Source organism: Nicotiana attenuata, chromosome 6 (assembly GCF_001879085.1).
Source record: "Nicotiana attenuata strain UT chromosome 6, NIATTr2, whole genome shotgun sequence".
In the NCBI taxonomy this organism is placed as follows: Eukaryota; Viridiplantae; Streptophyta; class Magnoliopsida; order Solanales; family Solanaceae; genus Nicotiana; species Nicotiana attenuata.
Genome location: NC_031994.1, coordinates 360,551 through 367,118, shown reverse-complemented (window position 1 = coordinate 367,118; position 6,568 = coordinate 360,551).

Here is a 6,568-nt window from a genome sequence, read left to right as displayed (position 1 = left end):
TTAAACTACAATTAAACTAACATCAATTTAAGGTAATTAATAAACCTAAAACTAAAATTAAAATCAAACAAAATAAATCAAAGTTTCTTTATGATTTTTATATTTTGTACAAGCCTAATTACTAATTAGTCTAAGAAAAAATGTAAAATTAAATCCTAAATGCAAATGTGCTATTTTGGTATTTTTATGAATTATACAAAATGCAAACAAACACAAAATCATGCAATTAAGTTATAAAAATCAAATAATAAAAGGAAAAATTCTAATTTTATGAATTTTATAGGAGTAATTCAAGCGAGGCAAAAATCACGTGCTCACAGCTGCCCCTCTTTGCTCGGAGACACGAAGGGTTTTCGGGCAAAGATAAATGAGCAATCATGAGAGATTTTTGCCTGCTTGGCACTCCATGAGAAGCATTTTTCTAAAAACGTCTGACCGAACCCTGCTTCAAAGGTTGCCTACATATCCTTGGCTATAAAGGAATCAGGTCAGTGTAGTTCTGGAAGGTTTGGTAGCTGGGATTACCAGGAGCTGTGATTTCACTGCTGTTGCTGCTGCTACTGCTTGCTGAACTCCTTATTACACCAAAAGGAAAATCAAAGCTAAGCTATCTATGCCTATCAACTATGAGTTACAAGATTCCTATCTATAATTCCCTTGAAACTTGATCTTCAGTCTTGTGACGACCCGGCCGGTCGTCTTAAGAATTTATGCCCCGATCCCCTATTAACTGCTTCCCCTAAGTTCATTTCTGCTATTTTGGTTTGCCGGGACGTTCGATGTTGAGTTTCGGAGAGTTTTGGGACACTTAGTCCCTAAATGAGAGCTTAAGTGTTGAAAAGTGATCCGTAGTCGGAACAGTGAGAACACGACCTCGGAATGGAAATCTGATGGTTTCGTTAGCTCCTATAGGTGATTTTGGGGTTGGGAGCGTGTTCGGAATGTATTTTGGAAGTCCGTAGCTTATTTAGGCTTGAAATGCCGAAGGTTGAATGTTTGAAGTTTCCGGTCCGATAGTGAAATTTTTGATCCGAGGGCCAGAATGGAATTCCGGAAGTTTCAATAGCTCCGTCGTGTCATTTGGGATGTGTGTGCAAAATTTCAGGTCGTTCGGACGTGTTTTGGTTGGGTTTTTTATCGAAAATGTATTTTTATGGAATTTGAAGTTCTAAGGCTCAAATCCTTGTTTAATTCGAGTTTACGGCGTTGTTTTAGGTGGTTTAAGGATTGGTACAAGTTTGAATGAGGTATTAGGTGTCATTGTTGCTTTTGGTTGAGGTCCCGGGGGCCTCGGGATAATTTTAGGCAGCTAACTGAGAAAAATTTTGAAGTGTTGCAGCAGCTGATTCTTCTCTTCTGGTATTTTCGCTTCTGCGGCTTGGGAACCGCAGAAGCGAAGCCGCATAAGCGGCCATCCCATTGCAGGAGCGGAGTTTGGGCTCCCTCAGCTTTTCCGCAGGTGCGGAAGACTTAACCGCAGATGCGGTTACGCACCTGTGAGACTTCTATCGCAGATGCGGCCCTAGGTCATTTGTGAGAAACCGCAGAAGCGGCCACCGCAGGTGCGGTTTAAGACCGCAGAAGCGGACCCCTGGATTTTAGTTATTAGCCGCAGAAGCGACATCTGTTCTGCATAAGCGGGACCGCAGATGCGGTCCCTTGTTCGCAGAAGCGGAAATGCCTATTCTGATATAGAAAATTCGAGGGTTTGATTTCATATGTTAGAAAAACCAAATTGAGCTCGGGTAAGGGCGATTTTCAGAGGGTTTTGAAGAGAAGACTATTGGGTAACGTTTCTTTAATCCCTTCTAGTTATATTTCATCATTTGTTGTTAAACCCATCATTAAAATTCGAATTTGGGATCAAAATTTGAAGAAATTGGGTAAGACTTCATAGGCTAAACCATTGAGTTTTGAGTGAACATTTGACCTCCGATTTGGGAGATTTGTATATGGTTAGACTCGCGAGAGTACGAGGGTTCTGAAAATATAAAAATTATTCGATTCCGAGGCGTTGGCCTGAAGGGCATTTTGGTCATTTCACCTAATTTCACGCCGTAGCTTTGAATTAAATAGCAAAACCAGTTGTTTGCGATGTTATTTACAATATGTAATTGAATTGAATAGATTTGGGCCATTTCGAGTCGGATACTCGTGGCAAGGGCGTGGTTTCTAGTTGATATTGAGCCGGTTCGAGGTAAGTGGCTTGTCTAACCTAGTATGGGGGACCTATCCCCTTAGGATATGATATTGGTAATTGAATGCCTTGTACGTGAGGTGACGAGCGCGTACCTGAGCTAATTGTTGAAAAATTCGGTTTTACTTTAAATATTTAGACTGTTTCTTTCTTACCTGCTTTATTCTACTTGCAATTATAGCCTGTGTTGGTTTAGAAAAGCATGCTTAGCTGACCTAAATTGCCTATTTGCTTAAGTTGCCCTGATTGTACTACGTGAAGCATGTTAGGCTAGAACTACTTGTTGCCTTGTATCTTCTTGTACTCTAGTTCTGAATATCTACTTGTTGTGGCTGCGTATTTACATTGGGACTACGGATGTGGGATTCCGGTAGCTCCCCCCCCCCCCCTTTGTTTATTTACTTTGGGACTGCGGGTTAGATTCACGATAGATCCCCCTGCATATTTACTTTGGGACTGCAGGTTAGATTCCCGATAGATCCCCATGCATATTTACTTTGGGACTGCGGGTTAGATTCCTGATAGATCCCCCTGCATATTTACTTTGGGACTGCGGGTTAGATTCCCGATAGATCCCCCCCCTTCACATTGATAGTTGGACTATGGGACGGCATCCCGGGAGATCCCCCTGTACTTGTTATGTTCTGAACTGAGGTGCGGGATACCAAGAGATCCCTGGCACATGTATACGTAAGATATGAGGATACCAAGAGATCCTCGGGATACCAAGAGATCCTAGTGTATATGATGAAGGTGCCAAGAGACCCTCGGGATACCAAGAGATCCCCGGATATTACTTCCTGTTGTGAGCAGTATTCCTTATATTGTTTCTTTCTGCTTCCTATTACTGTTTTCCTTATTTATCCTGTTTAGATTCTCACTGTAGACTCTATCTATACTGTTTTCCTTACCCTATCATATATCATGTTTATCTCAGTAGGGCCCTGACCTTCCTCGTCACTACCTAACCGAGGTTAGGCTTGGCACTTACTGAGTACCGCTGTGGTGTACTCATGCCCTTCCTGTGCATGTTTTTCATGTGCAGATCCAGGTACCTCCACTCAGGCACACTATCCTTGAGGCGAGGCGATACACGAAGACTTCGAGGTATATCTGCCGCGTCCGCAGACCAGGAGTCTCTATTCTGTTCCAACTTTAGTACTTAGTTTATTCCTTTTCTCTCAGTTGTTTAGATATTCTGGAGTTAGAGCAGCGTACTATGCTTCTGTTAGCCTGTGGTTCCCGTGAGTTTCCGGGTTTTGGGTTGAGATTCTAGACTTCCGCATTTCTTTTGAGTTGTATATGCCAGGTGGCACTCATTTACCGTTTTTCTGCTAGTTTTGCTTAATTTAGTTAATTGTTTCTGCAAGTTATACGCATTTCCGCATTGTTAGGCTTACCTAGTTGTAGGAACTAGGTGCCATCATGACCTGTTCATGGAGGGTGAACGGGGGTCGTGACAAGTTGGTATCAGAGCTCTAGGTTCATAGGAGTCACGGAACACAGGCCGGTTTATTAGAGTCTCGTTGATCGGTACGGAGACGTCTGTACTTATCTACGAGAGGCTATGTAACTGTTTAGAAAAAATCTTCATTTCATTGAATTCCTTGTCGTGCGATATTTTTGGACATCAATTCTAAACTTCTGGCTTCTATTCTCTCACAGATGGTGAGGACACGCGCCACTCGAGATGATCAGGCACCCGCGCCCCCTACTGCAGTCGTCAGAGGCCGGGGCCGGGTAGAGGCCGAGGACGCGCCCGTGGTGCAGTGAGAGCACCTGCGCGAGCTGCCGCCGAGGTACCATCAACAGATCCAGCCGGAGTTCAGTCACCTGACACGCCTACGGCTACTACTACTCCAGCTCTTCAGGAGACTTTGGCACAGTTCCTGAGCATGTTTGGTACGTTGATTCAGGCGGGATTGATTCAGGTTGTACCGACTACTTCACAGATCGGGGGAGGGACCCAGACTCCCGCCGCCCCCACTCCAGAGCAGCAGGTTCCCATTGGTCAGGTTCCAGACATCATGGCGACACATCCTGTGGTCCCAGTTCAGCGGGTGGTGAGGACCTCTCGCCAAGTAGGAGACAGGTGGGTCCAGGAGAGAGAGGGCAGACGTGGTCAGGAGGGAGAGTATAGAGGAGTGAGTAGGCCTCGTAGATTGGGGAGGCCCGCTGGTCCTTATTATGGGGGAAGAGTACGACACGGTAGAGGTTTTGTGGGTCAGCCAGCTCAGTCTGCATCCTAGATTTCACACAGAGTTTCAGGTGTTCAGGGGTCTTGGAGTACCCGTACTGCACAGTTTCCACCGCCACGTCGGTCGCGAGGTTGTTTTGAGTGTGGTGACACACGCCACGTAGTGAGGGATTGCCCTAGGCTTAGGAGGAGTGCACCTCCACAGACTTCTCAACCACAGCGTGCCCCGCAGAGTTCTCAGGCTATGGTTACAGCCCCAGTTGCTACCCCACCTGCCCGTACCGAGGCTGTTGCCTCCGCTTCTATCATCACAGGTATTGTCATGGTTTGTTATAGAGGTGTACCGATTCTATTCGATCTAGGCTCCATTTATTTTTATGTGTCTTCTTATTTCGCTCCGCATTTGGGTGTACCTCGGGATTTCCTTGAATCTTCCTATTTATGTTTCTACTCCTGTGGGAGATTCTCTTGTTGTGGACCGCGTTTATCGGTCAAGTTTGGTTACTATTCGTGGTTTTGAGACCAGAGCGGATTTATTATTACTCAGTATGGTGGATTTTGACATTATTTTGGGTATGGACTGGTTGTCGCCCCATTTTGCCATTCTTGATTGTCACGCCAAGACCGTGACGCTGGCTATGCCAGGTATTCCGCGTATTGAGTGGAGTGGTACTTTAGATCACACTCCCAGTAGAGTTATCTCTTTCCTTAAAGCTCAGCGTATGGTTGAGAAGGGGTGTGCCGCGTATTTAGCTTAGTGTGAGAGATGTCAATGTTGGCACCCCTTCTGTTGATTCAGTTCTAGTGGTACGGGATTTCCCCGATGTGTTTCCAGCTGATCTTCCGGGCATGCCGCCCGATAGAGATATCAATTTTGGCATTGATCTGTTGCCGGGCACTCAGCCCATTTCCATTCCTCCGTATCGCATGGCTCCTCCTAAGTTGAAGGAGTTGAAGGATCAATTGTAGGAATTGCTTGGTAAGGGCTTTATTCGGCCCAGTGTCTCACCGTGGGGTGCTCCTGTCTTGTTTGTGAAGAAGAAGGATGGTTCTATGCGTATGTGCATTGATTATCGTCAGTTGAACAAAGTTACAGTGAAGAACCGTTATCCTTTGCCTCGTATTGATGATCTGTTTGACCAGCTCCAGGGAGCACAGGTGCTTTCCAAGATTGATTTGCGCGCAGGTTACTATCAGTTGAAGATTCGGGAGCCAGATATCCCGAAGACTGCCTTCAGGACTCGGTATGGTCATTACGAGTTCCTTGTTATGTCATTTGGGCTGACTAATGCCCCAGCAGCTTTTATGCATTTGATGCACAGTGTATTCAGGCCATATCTTGACTCATTCGTTATTGTTTTCATTGACGACATTCTGGTGTATTCCCGGAGTCGGGAAGATCATGAGCAGCACCTGAGGACAGTGCTTCAGACCCTGAGAAAGAAGAAATTATATGAAAAGTTCTCAAAATGTGAGTTCTGGCTGAGTTCCGTGGCATTCCTAGGCCACGTGGTATCGAGTGAAGGCATTCGGGTGGATCCGAGGAAGGTGGAGGCCGTGCAGAGTTGGCCCAGACCCTCCTCTGCTACAGAGATTCACAGTTTCCTTGGCTTGGCGGGGTATTACCATCGCTTTGTGGAGGGGTTTTCATCGATTGCGGCCCTTATGACTAGATTGACCCAAAAGGGTGCCCCATTTCAGTGGACAGAGGAGTGTGAGGCGAGCTTGCAAAAGCTCAAGACAGCTTTGACTTCAGCCCCAATCTTGATGCTGCCTACCGGTTCGGGGTCTTATACAGTTTATTGTGATGCCTCACGGGTTGGACTTGGAGCGGTGTTGATGCAGGATGGTAGGGTGATTGCCTACGTGTCCAGACAGTTGAAGATACATGAACAGAACTACCCTGTCCATGACCTTGAGTTTGCTGCTATTGTTCGTGCCTTGAAGATCTGGCGCCATTATTCGTACGGGGTGCCTTGTGAGATCTATACTGACCATCGGAGTTTGCAGCACTTGCTTAAGCAGCGCATGATCTCAGGGTCAAAACTCAAAACTCAGAAGCCCTCTACGAGGTAGCGTGAAAATCATGAAACACCTCCAAGGCCAAAAGTGCCCCGAACACTCGGGGACTGGCGTCGAAAACTCAAAAATCGCACGGCTCAGGTCGAATCTCC